This window comes from Emydura macquarii, unplaced genomic scaffold (genome assembly GCF_026122565.2).
Source record: "Emydura macquarii macquarii isolate MOO-44397 ecotype Brisbane River unplaced genomic scaffold, CSIRO-AGI_Emac_v2 contig_2924, whole genome shotgun sequence".
NCBI classification, from domain to species: Eukaryota; Metazoa; Chordata; order Testudines; family Chelidae; genus Emydura; species Emydura macquarii.
The window spans coordinates 4,814,964-4,832,847 of record NW_027133061.1 but is presented as its reverse complement, the minus strand read 5'-3'; the positions used below and the strand labels follow the sequence as shown (position 1 = coordinate 4,832,847).

The following is a 17,884-nucleotide window of genomic DNA, read 5'->3' as shown; positions in this document are numbered from 1 at the left end:
TCCTGACAGCCCTTCCCCCACTCTCACCACTAAATTCATTCGGACACCGGAGGGGCGGGGGAGAGGAAAGCAGGGGTGTGTCCTATCAAATAGCAAAGCAGCCCTGTTGTGAAGGCTGGGGGAGGGTGGGGCTTACTGGGTTCTCATCACCCCCACCCCAAATCCTGGCCCTCCCCCAACACACCCACAGATATTTAGATGCACATTTGCTTATTTACATTTCCCATGGCTCAGGGCAGGCTGCCCCAAGGCCAGGTGTCCTCATTCATCTCCATGCCAACGCCAGAGCAGGGAATGCAGACTGCCAGAGGGGCACAGTGCCAGGGCTCCCCCCCTTGCACTGCCCCTCTGGCTGGGGCAAGGGGTCAAAGACAGCGGGACTCACAGCGCCTCCTGCTGGTGAGAGGACAGACTACAGCGCGAGACACTGCAGCTCCAGGAGCATCTTCGGGGGTGCTAGCGCAACAGTCTAACCCACATGCAGGCCACACTGGGGGTTAAAAAACAGAAGGCCGGGGGGACAGCCAATGGCTCTTCCAGCGCCCCCTACTGGTGGAGGGGTGCTGGGACCATCCCAGAGCCCTGGGGCCTGGGGAACAAGGAGAAATGGGGGGCACACAGGCAGGGCAGTGGGAGGATGGGAACCCCAAGCCAGCTCAGCCCCTGCAGTCACGCCCCCCCCTCCCCGCATTACTCTGCCCACAGTGTTCACCCCACTCCTGTCTTCCGCTGCCCACGTGGGGCTGCAGGGAGGCCCCGGGCCACTCCCCTAGATCTCAGCCTCTGCACAGGCACTCCCCCTTCCCTTGCTGGTTCAGCACCTGACCGGGGGCTGCTGCCCCCTCCCTGGGATACAGATGCTGCCCCAGAGCAAGCACAACGGAGCAGGGCAGCGGCTGACCAAGGCTGCACCAGGGCTCAGCTACCCGCCTCCCGGGTTCTAGTGCTGACTCGCTTACGAGCGGGGGCTGGGAGCCAGGAGAGGACTCCTAGGTTCTGGGAGGGGAGTGGGGTCCAGTGGTTAGAGGAGGGGGTACTGGGAGGGAGCCAGGACTCCTGGGTTCTAATCCCCAGCTCTGGGAGGGGAGCGTGGGACCAATGGGCGGAGCATGGGGACTGGGAGTCAGGACCATACACAAGGATCTCTCTCCCTCACCTCCACGCTTTCTTGGTCTCTTTGTGCCATTGTTCCTGGGAGCAGGGGGGAATTACTGGACATCCATTCGACCCACAGCCTTCATCCCTGCATGGCCGTATTTGGGTCCCTCATGACTCCTTTTTCCCCCAGCACCCTGGCCACTCCCCTGTTCCATTCCTACCCTATAGTGCAGTGCTAGAATTAACCGGCCCCATTACAATGCAAACTATTTGTATTCACTCCCAGTGCAAACCCCAGAGGGCAGGGGGGAGGGGGAAATCAATGGGGTGAAATTACCCTCCCCGGGAGCCCCCCGCCGGTCTGCAGACGCTGCTACCCGTGAGCACATTTGTATTGCACCTAGCACTCTGCCATCTCCCCGAAAAGGTCACCCTGATAAGGCTGGAAACGGGAGCATAATTGTAACCCATGGAGCTGCTGGCTCCAGAATAGAGAGCTGTATTTATACGCTGTTTGTTAAAGCCGAAGTGGGTGGCATGAGGAGGAGAGAGTCCAGCCGCTGCAGCAGGTAACTAGGGCTGGGGGGAATAATCAATCCACTTAGTTTATTTTTTTGTTGTTTTTAAAGGGTTGTAAATATCAGAAAAGGATCAAAGCAGCGACTGAGCGAGCAGCACGGAGCCGGGAGGCGGGGGCCGCTCACGGGAGGCAACTTTTGTTCATTTAAAAGCTTAAAGGTGCCAAGACAATTCGACTCTATTTTTTGCAACCCAGGATCGGGCCGGTCATAACATCCCCAGCCTGCGTCCGAGTGCACCAGCCTTTAAAAGAGGCAATAGCTCAGTGGGGTGGGGGGTCACGTTTCATCCCACATGGTGTGCGGGCATGGACCCTGCTGCCAGCGAGTACACGGCGCGTAGCGGCCCCAACACGACAAAGCGGCCCCCAGGGCCCACGAGAGACCCCCACAATCACAAACCAGAATCATGGCTGCGAGCAGCCCTACAATAAGAAACTGGCACCACAGCCCCAGACCCACGCGAGTACCCTACCACGCAGTGTCTGGCACTCTGCACGAACGCCAATGACTGCGCATGATGCCAGGCGAAAGAGCCCCCAAACGTTGCTCCATTTCCCCCTGCATTTCATACGGGCCCGGGGTTCCTCTACCCCCCCCGATTCGGGGAGGTGACGGCAAAGGGCAGCTCCCCCAGCGCTCGTCACAGGTCTGGAGAGGCTAAACCAGGGCCAATCTCCGAGGTCCTTTCATCAGCATTTGCTCCAAGCTCAAAGACCCTACAAAAACGAACAATTGGTTGCAGGACAACACTCAGCGAAGCGGTGCATGCCGGCCGGCATTCACCAGCCGCCCTGCAACAACAAACCAGCGCTCCCGGCCTCAGGGTCAAACAATAACTGTGGTTTGCACTTGCACCAGCATTTGCAAAGGGCCCTACAATAACAACGCCAGCGGGTGCTGCAAAGCGCTAGAGGCCCTGCGACAACCTAGCAGGATGCCCAGCCCGGCACCCTGGAGCCACCCAACAACAATCGGATACGTAGAGCTCCAGTGATTCAGTGCAAATCTCGACTGGAGGCTCTTTGGAGCAAGGACCGTCTCTTTGTTCTGTGTTCGTATAGGGCCATAGGGTCCAGGACTGGGCTCTTCGGTGCTACCGTAATACTCCTAATAAATTATGTACAGCACCTTGCACAATGGGGTCCTAGGCACGACCGTAATACACCTTAGAGCAATTAAAAAGGAGAGGGTCCAGCATAATGCAGTCCTGGTCCCTGCCTGGAGCTACCATAATACACCTAATACAAATGTACAACACCTAGCATAATGGGGTCCTGGCTCATGACTGGGGCTCCTAGATGCTACCGTAATATACCTAATAAATAATAACAATAGTTAAGGAAAACTGGCATGTACTGCAAAGCAGTCACAGACAACCCTACAGAAACAAACCAGCCCAGAGAGCCCCAGTTTTACCGGCACCACCCTACGCTAAAATTCTGGGGCATGCTGCACAGCAGCTGCATGCGACCCTACAATAACAAACCAGCATGTAAAGGAAAGACAGAGAGGAGCAATCATTTCAGTGTGATCAGTTTCCAGCTATAAATAACAGACAAAGGGAAATATATTATATAAACACTAGAAATAGACACTAGATCTTGTGCCAGGGCCCTGGGAGGAGGAACTAACCCAGACTTTTCCAGAGGAAGAAGAGAACGCATCTCTTGCAGATGGAAATAACCGCTCAGCTCTTTCCATCCTTGAAGTCCAAGCGCCAGGGGATTTAACCCCGCAACAGACACCCTGGGGGAATAAAGGCCAGGCCTGGTTATTGACCAAAGCTCTGTCACCTGGCAAACATGACAGGGCACTGGGTCGATCCCGTGTTTCCTTGGGCTAGAGAAGCTGCAGTTCTCTCTGGCAGGGGAGAGACAGGCAGACACACACACACACCCCTACCTCCGCAGGGCGGCAAGGAACTGGGTTTGTGGCTTCCCAACACACCTCACTGTCTTGTTAGCATGCTGGTAATCAGCACTCATAAGAGACAATAACAAACCAGCTTGCATGGCCCAACAGCCCATGAGCAACCCTATCATAACAAACCAGCATATGCAGGGAATTGCCAGGTGGGATCAGAGTTGGGTCCATCTGGCCCAGTATAGCCAGTGACCAGAACCAGCTGCATCGAAGCAAGGTGAAGCCCTGGGATAGCCTGTCCCCAGGGAAAGGCCCCTTGTGATGCAACCAAAAAACAAGCTCACCCTACAAAAAACAAACCAGCACACGCAGCCCCAGGGCTCACAGGGGCCCTACAACAGCGCAACATATGGCCCCACCTATACGATGAGCTATGTTTCATAAATCGCTCTTGGTACATACACAGATCAGTTCCTCAATCACTGATGTGCAACCACTTCTGGGGTGGAACACGGCCAATGCTTAAAACACCAAGGGCGCTAACAGCTCTCAGGGGGCATTTTTCATCCTTCCATCTCAAAATGCTTTGCCTGGGAGGGTAAGTATCATTACGTTCCTTTCACAGGTGGGGAAACCGAGGCAGAGCGAAGGGAACTCACTTACCTGAGGTCACAAGGCAGGTTTAAGACCAGGGACAGAACCCAGAAGTCTAGTGCCTCAACTACTGCACCACATCACCTTCCCCTCCGCTCCTCCAGATCTGCCCTGATGATTCCTCGCCTGCCCGTTTGCGATAGGAAGTGAAGAAAAACGCCATCTCTAATGGAAACCACAAAGGGGTTGGGTGGGGGATTCACACAGGAGAATTTAATTCCCTTTGCTGGAGCAGGGAGGGCTCAGAGTTTATGTCAAAGGCACCTATACACTAAGCCGGGCAGCGTTCAGATGCACAAGGGTTTTGGGCCGCAGGCTAAGATCCTGCACTGCTTGGATGGGAGGGTCCACGTGATGCTGTTTATGATCCTGGTAAAGAAGCAATCACGGGGCAAGAGCGTTGGTGAAATCAGTAGCGGCCGGGCATGTCAACCCCTTCCTGCATGCACACACGGCTGTGTCAGCCCTATCCTGCCGGGGCGGAGGCCCCAAGTGCTGCAGGGAGATTCTGCCCAAGGGGCCAGGGACAACTGGCTGGGCTGAGCACGGGAGATGCAGCCCCCCCTCAACCATCAAGAGAGGTGGCAGTTCTGCACCCGCCTGCGTGAAATGAATTTGTTGGGTCTCAGTACCGGTCCCAATGAGCAGCGCGATCAGATGGACGGCAACCGACGCCACCCTGCTTGGTGCTCACCGGTCTCCTGGGTGAAAGGCCCAGGGCAGAATGGGTCCCACAGCCTGACTCCCCTCTAGAGAGGGGGTCTCTTCAGGGCAGGGCAAAGGGGGTGGGAGAGAGATGCTTCCTGGGCTGTTCCCGATTGGGGGGGGTCTCTAAAATCCAGCATCCTCTAGGACTGCCAATCCGGTAGTCACCCCAACTTCACAGGGGGAGAAGGGGGAGGGCAAGGCTGTTAAACCGGCTTGTTCTAGTCTGGCTGCTAACAAATGACAGCTGATTTCCGCAGCTCTAATTGCCAATCAAGCGATTGAACGGCCCCCCTGGCAGGGAGATGGGGCTGGCAAGACGGAGAGCGTCTCAGGGGGTCTCTCAGCCAATCCCCCACCGGGGCATAATCCCGAACAGGCTTTGGGGGCAGAGAGGAGATATTTCAGGCTCCCCACACCCCACTCCCAGCATCAATACACAAGGAGCTGGGATATTAGGGAGACGGAGGGGGGAGGATCTCCATCCCCCCGCCCCCCCAAACCCTGGGCTGCGGGAGGCAGTGGCGCCTCAGCAATCCAGCGCCTCACCTGCTGCTCCAGAGCCTCTTCCCAGCATTTATTGTTAATAATAATTAAAGGGAAGCTGGGGGAGGAGCAGCCTGCACGTCCTGAATTTCCAATGAAAGAGAGAGAGAGAGAGACAATGCAAGAGCCGGAATCCGGGGCTGCGGCCCTCAGCCTGCCATCATGCTTCCAACGCCCCGTCAGCCCAAGCTGCACCTCCCAGCCCTTCAGCAATGGCGGGGATGGGGGGGGGGCAGCTTTGTGCCAACGGGGCAGCAGGACTTGGTCCTCACACAGCCCTGCGGCGCGACCCATGGCAAGTCTGTGCTGGGATCTATCTGCCTCTGAGCAGCGGGTGGAATCTGTGAGCCAAAGAAAGCAGATCTCCCCTCCCCTTTCCCACTGGGATGGGGAGGGGTTACACACACACACACTCCCAGGAGCCGGCTAGGGGACACTATGATTTCCCAGCCCCTTATGCCCCCCCACCAATGGTAACGCCACACAAAATTAATGTAACCTCAGAGCTTTTCCACAGAAGGGGGCGAGTTCCCTCACCCTACACCTCACCTCTTAGTTGTTACTCAGGCTCCCAACAGATCAAGATCTAGAAGGCCCTTATGCTCAGGCTAAGCTCCCACTGACCCTCCATAGCAGCTCCGCCGTGAGCAATACGGGGCCCATGACACACAAGTCAAGCTGTTCCCATTCCATCCAGCAGAGGGCAGTTTCCCCACCAGTTCATAACAAGGGATTATTCTCCTCTCTCCAGTGTCCGCTAGAATACATTTCATACCTCCACGGGCTAATAGGATTTGGGAGCCGCGTAATAGGATTCAGAGTCACAGCATAACCTGCTTCCTACTGACATGGTGCAAAATGCCTCACAGTTAGAGATGCTCTAACTTAATATTGGCTATTCCATGTAAGAGAGCAGCGTTTAAAGGCCCAATCTGAAATCAGGGCCCCATTGTGTCAGGGGCTGCACAGACAGTCCCTGCCCTCAAAGGGCTCACAGTCTGAACAGACAAAGGGCAGGAGGAGAAACTGAGGCACAGAAAGTGACTTATCTGAAGTCACCCAGCAAGGCTGGTGGAAAGCCAGGACTAGAACCCCGGTGTCCTGAGTCCCTGGCCAGCATCCTACCCCGAAGGCTAGGCTGCCCCCCAGTGTGGTTATGAATAGAGCCGGTCAGTGAAGTTTAGATGGGACTATATTCCATCAGAAGACATAATTCCATCAAAACTGAAACTCTTCACGAAATGGAGTCAATTTCACTGGAATTTTACGTCAACCCCAAACTGGTAATGGGGGGGTGATGGAGGGACAGGATTCTGACCATGCTGAAACACCCCGTTTTAACATTTTGGGGCCAGAACGTTTCAATGTTTTGTCAGGACGATGTTTTGGTGCCAATTTTTTTTTTTTTTTTTTAAACGGTGGCATTCTAGGTCTACCCTTCAGAATCAAAAACGGTAGAAATCGAAACTGAACCTTTCCACCGACCCCAAGGGAATTTGGTTTGGGGAATTTTCCTTCGTGGAGAAATTTGAAGCGTTTGGGTTTCGTCCCGATTCGGAACAAAACCCCCTTTCAACATCTCAAACCTTCGCGGAAGGGAATGCCTGCCCCCGCACAGCGACTAGCCATGAATCTCGTCCCCCTTTGGGCTCGCGACCTGTCCCGGGTTGTTCTTCATCAGCAAATTGCTTTGGTTTGGACAAACCATTTTTGGCCACCAGCCTTGCTCTCAGAGGGTTCTCTTCAACCTATTGCCATTCGAGGTGTGACGCTGGTCACCTCTGAATCACATGGTGTCGCGGCTCCTCCCTGATTGGAAGACAAACACCTGGGACACCTGGGACACTCCTAGATGGTACCATAATACATCTAATAGCAATAGAAACATACAGCCCCTTGCACAATGTAATCCTGGTCCACGTCTGGGGCTAGTAGTTGGTACGCCTAGTAGCAATACAGCACCCGGTACAATGGGGTCCTGATCCGTGTCTGCGGGCTCTGACATGCTACCACAATCCAGATAGTCAATAACAATAATGATAGCCTGACGGCTCACAGTGAAACATACATGGTGCTTGTGTTTACACTTCACAGGCCAAACCTGGGGCATAGCCTGATACATGGGGCTGGCGAAGAGAGCTGGGTGTGACACCCAGGGCAGTCAGGAGCGCCAGGCGGCTAATTCAGTTTGACTGCCCCATCGGAAGCAGCCCCACAATGGGAGGTTTCACTCTCCGATTCCTCTTAAACAGGAGTAACTGAGGCTGGAGGGCACGGTGCTGTACGAATTCAGTCCTAAGAAATCTCCTGTTCCATTGTGCCAGGGCCACAGGCGCGCCAGCCATGGCATTATCCTCACAGAACAGCTTTCGAATTTGACACTGCGGCCCGCCTCCACCAAGTTATTAAGGACACGAGCGAGGGTCTGTTCCAGCCATCGCCTCTGACACAACAACCACGGCCCTTTCATGCGATGAGTCCTCTCCATTCTGGGCCCCACAGGCCCGCTAGCAATGTCACAGGTGTCATCACCAACATTGCCGGACGGCCAACACTAGCACAGCGGCTGGCGGGAGGGGAAAGACGGTGGGAAAGGGTTAAAAAAAACCAGAAGAGAATGTGTGTGTTTTTCCAGGACATATTTCCACACGCACCACTCAGCTGATCTGAAATTAAATCTGAGCCTGTCCCGAGAGGAGTTTTATTGCGCCTTAGGGTTGTAATCTGGGAGCAAATCCATAATTCTGGAATTTGGGGGGGAGGGAAACAATCAGTTCCATGTTTGATTTCAGAATCCCCCAAAATACACCCCCCCACACACACACACACACCAGTCGAGACCAATGGGAACAGGGCACAAAATGAATTTCAGCCCAGGCAGCATTTTGCCTTCCAAGGTTTCCAAAGCAGCAATCAGACCTCAAACGGATTTTGCTGAGCCCCCTCGATTCCAGGAGCAGCTACCCTGCAAGCCTCGGGGTGTCATACCCCCCGTTATGGGAGGAAACCCAGATTGCTCCGTCCACAGCAGCAACCTCACCGGTAGAGCACGCGGAGCCTCATTAGCTGCCCGAATGGGCGCAGGTCCGAGCCAGGGCAATGGATTAAAATAAACTTTTGCTTGCAAAACACGAGGGGGATTAAATTCCCCTCCCTCTCCGGCCCCAAGCAGTGGTGCCAACCCCAGCTGCTATTTTCACCCCCATGCCATAGTGTCAAACAGCAGCACCAGGGGAATAAAAATAATACATAAATAGCAAACTTTCCAGCGAGCTCCCCTGCCTGCGAGTCAGACTTCTGCCCCCGCGGCTCGCCAGCGCTCGTGGTGGGTGGGGGCGATGGCGGCGGGGAAACGTGCAGTCACCACAAGTCACGAGGGTTTCCTGTATTTCTTTCCGCTCCGTCCGGCTGGGAAGGAATTTGGGGGACAGCCTGGTGCGAAGTGTGGTACCCTAGACAGCTTGAGTCCGTGTGTGGGGGTGTGTGTGTGTGTGTGTGTGTGTCTGTACCCTATCAACCAACCGTCTCCTACCTAATAGCATTGGTGCTTAACTCTGTGTGATGTAAAGTTCCCTGCCCCTTCGCCCGGGCGGGGGGGGCTCACAAACCCCAGTGGGACCTCAGGGATCACGGACCCCCCCAGCTTCCTGGGAGGAAAAACAGTATCTCCTCTTCCTTCCCCATAAAGAAGAGGAGTGTGCCCTGCACCCCCTGGCGAGAAGCCGGCTTGACACCACTAGCAGGGGGCAGGTTGCTGTCTGCAGATTCAGGACCATCAGCAGACGCTCACTCCCCCCCCCCCCCAGATCTCCACTCAGAGCAGGCTCTGTGACAGCCTCCCAGCTGTGTGAGCTTTGGCTGCGCCGCTGTTTTCCAAACAAGACTTCTTGGACACAGGATGCGAGGCGCAAAGTCGCTGCCCAGGCAACCCCACCCCCCACCCCATTTAGCTGGCGATCTCCAGAGACCTCCCCTCCGCACCCCACTGCTGGGCCAGGGATCGCCCCACGCGTTGGAGCAACACAACACCTCCCCCCCCCCACACACACACACACACAAAAAGAGGCTTCAGTTGGCAGCGTCAGTGCACACGGGGGGGGGGGGGGGGGGGCTGGAACCATATGTGCGGGGGGGAACGAGAGCCACTGAACCAAAGTGTAAACCCTGCATAAGATGGAAACCACTTCAAGCCAGGGGGTGCAGGGCAGAACCCTCCCCCCCCCGCACCCCTAGTTCCAGCACCTATGTACACGCACACACCCCATTCAGTTGTCTCCACACACGCACCCCAGTGGGTTGCATCTACACACATACCCCCGTCCTGTGGGTTGCCTCTACACATACACACCCCTTGGCAGAACCGAGGGAGACACACATACACACACACAGAGCCCTTGGCAGAACCGAGGGAGACACACACACACACACACCCCAGTAGGTTGTCTCCACACACAGCCCTTGGCAGAACCGAGGGAGAGAAAGACACACACACAGACAGACAGGCTGAGCCGAAGCTGCCCTTCGCTCCGATTTCCTCCGCCGCTCCGCGGAGCGGATTCGGAGTCGGGCCCCTTCGCCTCCCTGCCTTTGATTGCGAGAAGTTTCACGCCCCGGAGCGAGTCGAAGCCACGACTCGGGACAAAGCCCCCCCAACCCCGGCCCCGGCCCCAGCCGCGGGCGAGCCCCCAGCCCCCGACTCCCGCCCGCGGCCGGTCCCCCCCCCCTTACCTCCGATCCCTGCAGCCGCGGCTGAGCCAGCCCCGCCGGGGCCCCGATCCCAGGGGCGGGGGCCGAGCGCGCCCCGCGGCGGAGTTAGAATCCGTCCCTGCGCCCCGACGGCCGAGGCTGGGGGAGCTGCGGGGAGCGGGGGGGCTGGTAACAAAGCCCTGCATGCCAAGGGCTCGCAGCTCGACGCCCAGCCCGCCCTCCCCCTGCAACCAGCGCCAATCTCCGCGCACAGCCCCTGCCTCTCCCCTCCTCCCGCCCAGCCCAGGGTCCGCCCCCTGCCCTACCCTGCCCTGCCTCGCCTGCCCCGGGCCCGGCCAGGCGGCGGCGGGCTGCGCTTCTTCCCGGCAGCCGGGAGGAGAAGGAAAAGAGGCCGGCGAGGGAAGGGAAAGTGACGGGAGCGGGCCGGCCAGCGTCCCCCTGGCTGTAGGCCCGTCCTCCGGGAACCCCCCGCTTGTGCCCAGTGCCCCGAGGGAGGGATGGGAGGAAAGGAAAGGAAAGCGGGGGAGGAGGAGGAGGGGAAAGAAAGGGGAGGAGAAGGGAAAGAGAAAGAGGAGAAGGGAGGAGAGGAAAGACAAGAGAGACGGAAAGGCAGCAGCAGGGGTGTCCTCCTCCGGTTAAACCCTGTGCAAAGTTCTCCCTGGCCCTGGAACAACTGGCAAAAGCCACCCCGGAAAGCTCCAAATTTCCGCTCCCTGGCATTTCAAAATGTCCTCGAGTCCCGAATCGGAGCGAAAGGCGGACATGGGTCCCTGGAAGCGGAAATTCCCTGGACGGTTTTGGACCCGGCGACGCGCCCGTCAAGGCCGGGAGCCCTTGGGCCTGAAGGAAACGAAGCTTTTCCCATGGGTTCTTCCGGCGAAAGTGGCAAGGAAACGGCTCCGGTCCCGCCGGGCTGGTCTGGTGGGGGAAATGCCAACCGGCTGTGCTGAGCGGGGAGCGGCTGGAACTCCTGGAGGCGCTGAGCGATGGCCCAGGCTGGCTCTGAGCTACTCTTAGCATGTGGGGGTCAATCCAGCCCTTTCCCATGCATTAAATGCAATCTCCCCTGTGTATGCTAGGCTGCTGACACAGGTTTCAAACAGCTTTTATCCCAGGGCCTTGTCTTCCCTAGGAAACGGGGCATTTTAACCCATGTTAAAACCCCAGTGTAGACAAGCCATATTTTCCCACGTTATTGTACGGTGTTAAACCACTTGGAGCCAGCCCTAGAAGGGAGCCATGACCAGCTGATGTGGTAATGCTACAGCTTGCCTTCTCTACACTCGGGCTAAAATTCTGGCTGTAATGAGTATGGGTGAGGTTTGCCATTGACCACAATGAGGTTAGGATTTTAACATGTGTTAAAGTGTGTTAACACCAGCTAACGTGTTAATGAATGTCAGGTGCCGTGTTAATACATGCCAGCTAACACGCATTAGTGAATACTTGCCAGCTAACACATGTTAAAACCAACCTTCTTCCCAGTGTAAACATGATTGTAGTGAAGACACACACACACACACACTCTTTCTCTCGCCTATGTGCGCGTGCACACATACACACTTTCTAGCTCCAGTTAGCCTGGAGGCCTTGCCAGCCAGAAAGCAACTTGTTGAAGGGCTCAGTCTCTCTCCGGAGAAATGGGCAAGTGGCAGGGGATGTGTGGAAGCTCAGCCCCTCCCCACGCTGCTTTAAAAGGACAAGAAGGCAAGGCTGCCGTGGGCTGGTTTGGCAAGATGCTGGCACTGCCCAAGCCCTTCTGCAGAGAGACACCTGCCCAGGTAGCAAGGAAACGCATTGCTAGAATGTGAACCAGCACAGCTCTTCCTGGTGCATGGAGGAGTCCCGGCTTAGTGCCACGCGACGGGAGACCACAAATGGTGCACTTGTGGGGGAAAATAAACACACGACAAATCTTGTGCTAAGTAAAACATCTGTCACTCCAAGAAGCACTTGGGTGCTAATTAGCCAATTACTTCTCTCTTTATCTCTCTTTTTTTTTAATGTAGCATCAGTAACGGGGGCGGGTGGGCGGGGGTGGGGGGGAGAGGAATGAAATAAATAAAAATACATGAACTCCCTACCCCCAATAAATAAATCTAGGAGCCAACTATTTTCCTTTAGAAGAACTGAAGCCACGGCACCATTTTCTCGATATCTTTTAAAAACAGAAAGCGCTAAGATGACGAATACGTCTGGGTTTTGTGTGTGCGTGTTTGTGTGTGTGCCCGGTTAGAAAGCATCGGTGTAATTAGCAACACAGCAGCCTCGGATGATGAGAAGAAACGAGAAGAAAGTTAAAAAAAGATCAGCCATTTTTTTATGATTGTGTGATTGTCGCTGCAAGTTTAAAGGCCTGCTGCCGTGCGTACTCAGCTGCAAGGATAGATGGATAGGTAGATCTGAGTAATTCTTACTTGTATGAGTATGTGAATGCCACGAGATGAGTTAATGCTAATATTAATAAGTAAAATAATAAAGATCATAGTAAAAAGGCCTTGGGCAAGTCACATGATCTCTCTGGGCCATTGTTCTCCATCCGTGATCCTTCCTTTGTCTGTCTGGTCTACCAGAGGGTGAGATCTCAGGAAAGGGGCTGTCTCTCTCTCCGTGTCTGGGCAGCGCCTGGCATGATGGGGCTCCAGTCTCAGTCATTCCGTGTCTGGGCAGCCCCCCGGCACAACGGGCTCTGATCTTGGCTGAGCCCTCCAGCACTATGGTAACACACCTGAGAACACTAATAACGTAAGAGAGAGAAAGTGCCAAGATAACAATAGTCTAGTCCCTATTTTCTACAACGGATTGACCTGGGATTGTTCAGCCAGACAGGCCCCGAACCCTCTGATTTCCTTCCCACCAGGGTCTCTCCTTGTGGGTTAACTTTCTGCATGTCTCTCAGCAGAGGCAATGAAAGGAGCCTGGCCCCTGTTCACGTTCTGTTTCTAGTCAGTTTTGCTTTCTAGCTGGAGGGTCTGATCCAAACCCTGTTGAAGTCCAGGCCAGTCTTTCCCATTGACTGTGGTGGGCTTTGAATCAGGCCCCTAATGATTTACACTGAAACTAGGGCGGCTAAAGTAGCTTCGCTTCAGAGGAGCGGAGCTTAGTGGATAGAGCGCTGGACAGGGCCTCAGGAGACCTGGCTTTTAATCTCAGATCTGCCACTGGCCTACTGGGTGACCTTGGGCAAGTCATGTCCCTGCTCTGTGCCTCAGTTTCCCCATCTATACACTGGCTGAATAATACCACCTGGTTTTGTAAAGCGCTGTGAGCTCTGTGGATGGGAAGGTGATAATATCACTGAGGGAGGGGTGCACACACTTTATAGCATCTATTGGCCAAGTTCATTGCACGCACACACAGGGACTCTCCCTTACCAGGGGTGCTGTGTGCCCCCCATACCAGGCTCTCCCATTCTCTTCCCTCCCCTCCCGCTCCAGATCAGGGGCGGTGTGCACATCCCCATCATAGTTATTTCTCTCTTTCTGTCGGGGAGATAAGCCATTCATGGTGTCAACCTGTTCAGCTCTGTTGGGCGGAATGCAGGATGGGCAGAAATAAGCCGGGGTCTTGCGCTGCTGGAAGGTGTTAATAGGTGCTAGCAACCAGTTGTCTGATCTAGAGATAATCCCGGAGGTGCTAGAGACAGGGCTGTAATAAATAGATGACAGGAGCTCCCCCTGTCTCCCATTCCCCCCTTTCGGTTTTCCCATTTCCCTTCAGTTTAGCAGGGTTCTGCCTGGCGAGGCCCAGATCTTTCCTGGAGTTTTAGACTTGATTGGATCCAGGCCGGCGTTCCAGACAAACAGAGAAAGGGCACCCAGCGGACAGCGAAGCCATGGGAAACCTGGCTCATTACCGTTAGCAGCAGCTGGACAGTTTAGACCCAAGGATTATGGTTTGGAAGAAATAAAATTGTGGGCGCCCTGCGTCAGGGAGCGGGGTGCTGGGTTACCCCACTCTCACGTGAACAGAGGCACATCGGATTCTGAGTGCTTGTGAGAATCTGGCCTCAAGCATCCCACTGAGCATTGCTGCTTTTGGGGTCCCCAGCTGATGCCCAGAAATGGAAGCGCTAGCAATTAGAGGCTACTTTTGAACATAAGAATGGCCAGACTGGAATCAGGATGCCTGGACTGTATCCCAGCTCATGGTGGGAGAGCTGTCTAGTAGTTACAGCCAGCAGGACTGGGCGTCAAGACTCCCATCCCCAGCCCGGCCTCTATTTTACTGTGCGTCCTTGGACAAAACACTCTCCTCCCGTGCCTCAGTTTCCCCACCGTAAGACACCTGCTACGCAGCAAAGCTCCATAAATCAATGCTCGCCGTGCTTTGAGATCCCTGACTGAAAGGAGCTGTAGCCGGTTGCACCCATCTCCTTCTGACCCACCCTGGGGGCTCCACAGCCCAGCCCTGGGTCTCAGGCAGGAACCTCACATCCTTGGACTGTGCAACTCTCTCTAGGATCTGGAACAAGCTGGGGGGAGGGGGAGCGGTAACTGACCCTGGCCTCCCTGCGGGCCTGGTGGGAGAGATGCAAAATCTCATGTAACACTGCAAAGGGACCAGATAGGCCTGACGCCTCCCCCCAGCAGCTCAGACCCATCTCCCCAGGGCCTGCCTGCATCATAATCCACCTGCCTTATTTATTTATTGACTTGGAAAAACTTTGTGTTGATTAGGACGCCGGGGTCCTCAGGGGATTCAGCGTCTCGTTTGCAAGCGGCGGGGCGGGCATCCTGGGGAAGTGCAGCGTGTGCTCCTGCCACACAAGATTTCCCTGCCACGCTAATTACCAGCGGCGCTAATGGAAGCGCCTGGCGGAACTAATGAGCTCGAAGCAGGGTGGGCGCCGAGCCGGGCGCTGGGGACGACTCCTTGTTTGTTGATTTCCTTGATCTTCTCCCTTCCTCGCCTTCCCACTCCCAAAAAATTCAGGATCAAAATATCGCCAGCCCCCTTGAGGGCGCGTGGATGGGGAGCTCTGGGATGACGAGGCCCCACCCCTGGTCCTTGGGACAGCATCATAATACGGGCGTGGGAAGGTCTATTTGAACAGCTGGGGCACCTCCCTCCGCTGCAACGCGGAATAACGTCTGGAGTGAAGGGGGCTGCCACAGCCGCCCCTCGGCCGGCAATGCTGAGATCTCACCGCTGGCCTCGGTTTGCCTTTGCCCTGTGCCTCCGTAGAGGAGCTGGATAGGCCGGCATGGGGAGAGGAGGGATGGTCTTGGAGTGACGGTGCTGGTCTGAGACTCCGGAGAGCTGGGTCCAGGACCTGCTACAGCCCAGTACCGGGCCGCCATGGGGCTGGCTGCTGTACCAGCACGGAACAAACACAGTCCCTGCCCCAAACAGCTTCCAAAGGATAAGACCAGAGACACCAGGTGGGCACAGACAGATGAGCCCGGGAGTGTAAATTCATCACTTTAGACACTAAAAATCCTGGGCTCCGTAGAGTCGCTGACGGCACGTCTCGTTCCAACATTCTAACCCGCGAACCTTCCTCCGGCCTGTAACTGCCGACGTGTCAATTGCGCACGTCGCCTGGATTGGACTCTTGCAACGTGCGTTAACTGCTTACACTTAACAACCTCTTCCACTGGGTATGTAGCTGCAAGGCGCTGAGTCCCTCTGCCAGCCCTGAAGAAGAATCTGGTGCAATAAAAGCTCTGACCTGACTCCTTTCATCTCTCTCGTACCCTGGGACCAACCTGGCTCCAACAACCCTGCACACTGACAGACGGGGGAAGCCCAAAGGAGACGAGAAAGCTACAGACTCCCAGTCTGACACTGGGCAAGTCATTTAGGGCCAGACTTTCTGAAGAGCTCAGCTGCCGTATTCATAGAGTTCTAGACCGGAAGGCCAGAAGGGACCACGGTGATCATCTACGCTGACCCCCTTGATAACAGAGAACTGCCCCCAGATAATTCCTGGAGCAGATCTTTGAGCAAAACATCCAGTCGTCTGGGCATCGATGTAAATGACCTGCTGTGCAGAGGAAAGCAGGATGTCTGGGGATGGACTCTTCAGGTCACAGCTGCTCCTGTGGGAGATTGGTTTTTTTTTTCAGGGTGTAAAAACTTTAATAAATACATGTATACCAGCAGCACTGTGGAGTCCAGCCCGCCTGCGTCACACGAGACAGGGCTCTGTTAAAATACAAGGGAAGCCGGGCACGGTGGCTTCCCGACACTAGGCGCATCGCATGGCTACAGTGCATCCCCAGAGCATCCATTGCCATCTGCCAGCTTCAGCCCAAGGTGTCCCAGCGGGCTCTGCAAGTCCTGGGAGCTGGGCACTATGGAAAGTCTGGCTCTTTTCCGAAGTGCCTCACGGGAAGGGGAGCTCTGGGCAATCTGACCCCACTGGGGGTGTCAAGATCTGGCCCTGAGTTTCTTTGGAAATCTAACGCTCACGTCTCTGGGCTCCGGTCGCTGCCGCCTTGAATCTCACGCCTGATTCCGTTGCCTGCACCCCTTGCTCGCACCGGAGGGTGAATCGCTGCCCATCAGAATGGCAGCACGTTGCATGAGGGCAAATGGCTGTGCAAAGCTCAGGGCCACGGCAAGACGACCCGCCTGTGCCTCATTTTCACCAGCTGTAAAACGGGGATAATTATCTTCCCGAGGAACGCTGAGACAATAGTTTGCCCCGAACATGCTTTCATTCAGACACCAGATCCATGGTGCTGGGGGGAGGGGGACATAGAGGAACCGAGCTAGGTGACCCATTGCGCGTCCCGTCGGTAGACATTACGTTCCCACAAATAAATTAGTTTAAAACCCCCCATGTGCAAAAGGCCTAGCCCTGTCCCGCTGCATGAATGGGGCGGGGCCTTCCACCCTCGATGAAGAGCGCTTTCCAGACCGAACCTGGTTCTCCTGTTGCCCTGGGATCAATCCATGGGGCGTGGCTGGTGTAAATGGCAGGCAGACTGGCTCTCCCACTAGCCAGAGCTGTGAAATGAGCCAGTCTGCCTTTGATTAGTGTTTATTTGTATTGCAGTAGCTACTAGCACTTAGGAGTCCCAGTCATGGATCCCATTCTGCCAGACCCTGTATATTAGTTATTAGGTGTATCACAGTACCACAGAGGAGCCCCAGCCACAGACCTGGACCCCATTGTGTCAGGTGCTGTATATTAGTTATTAGGTGTATTATGATAGCACAGAGGAGCCCCAGCCACAGACCTGGACCCCATCGTGTCAGGCGCTGTACATTATTTATTAGGTGTATTACAGCAGTGCCTAGGAGCTTCAGCCATGGACTACTTGTGCCAGACACTGTATAAATGCAGAACAACCAGACGGTGCCTTAAAGAGCTTCCAATTGGAGGGATATTTGTCAGCCCCCAGCCACACCCCCCTCTGCAGGAGATAATGAGCAAGCAAACCTCACCTGGCGAAGGTGTAGTTATGGGGCTTACTGCCCGACGGGGGGGTGCTCAGATACCCCGGTGAGGAGCGTGGTATAAAAACCTGCATGGAACAGACCAGCCAGCTGGCTCAGCCAAGCCCCCGAGTGAGCATTGGCAAACCAGCCTCATTTCCTTATGGCTTACGAGCTGCCCCACCCAGTTCTACCAGGCTTTGCTCCCAGGTGATTGTTATTCCGCCCACCCAAGCCCTGGGCCCTTGTCATTATTACACATCCCTGTGTCAACAAATTGAGCAAGCAGGGCGAGGAGGAGGAGGGGGAGCCGGGGTGAGTTGGTGGGGGATGTGTCATTC

At 55.4% G+C, this 17,884-nt stretch overlaps 1 protein-coding gene and 1 long non-coding RNA gene across 3 annotated transcripts in view; both read right to left on the bottom strand.

The window, feature by feature from the left end:
• Positions 1-10,297, bottom strand: part of SEMA6C (semaphorin 6C) — an 85,108-nt gene extending 74,811 nt beyond the window's left edge. For both annotated transcript variants that reach the window (XM_067569549.1, XM_067569550.1), the window contains exon 1: positions 10,176-10,297. The gene's annotated coding sequence lies outside the window, so the exon portion shown is untranslated. The remainder of the gene's footprint in view (positions 1-10,175) is intronic.
• Positions 10,298-16,649: 6,352 nt separating this feature from the next.
• On the bottom strand, positions 16,650-17,674 carry LOC137167458 (uncharacterized). The gene is made up of 2 exons (XR_010924115.1): positions 17,553-17,674; positions 16,650-16,753 (listed from the first exon to the last, which is right to left on the bottom strand). It is a non-coding gene; the product is annotated as an uncharacterized lncRNA (long non-coding RNA).
• Positions 17,675-17,884: the final 210 nt, after the last annotated feature.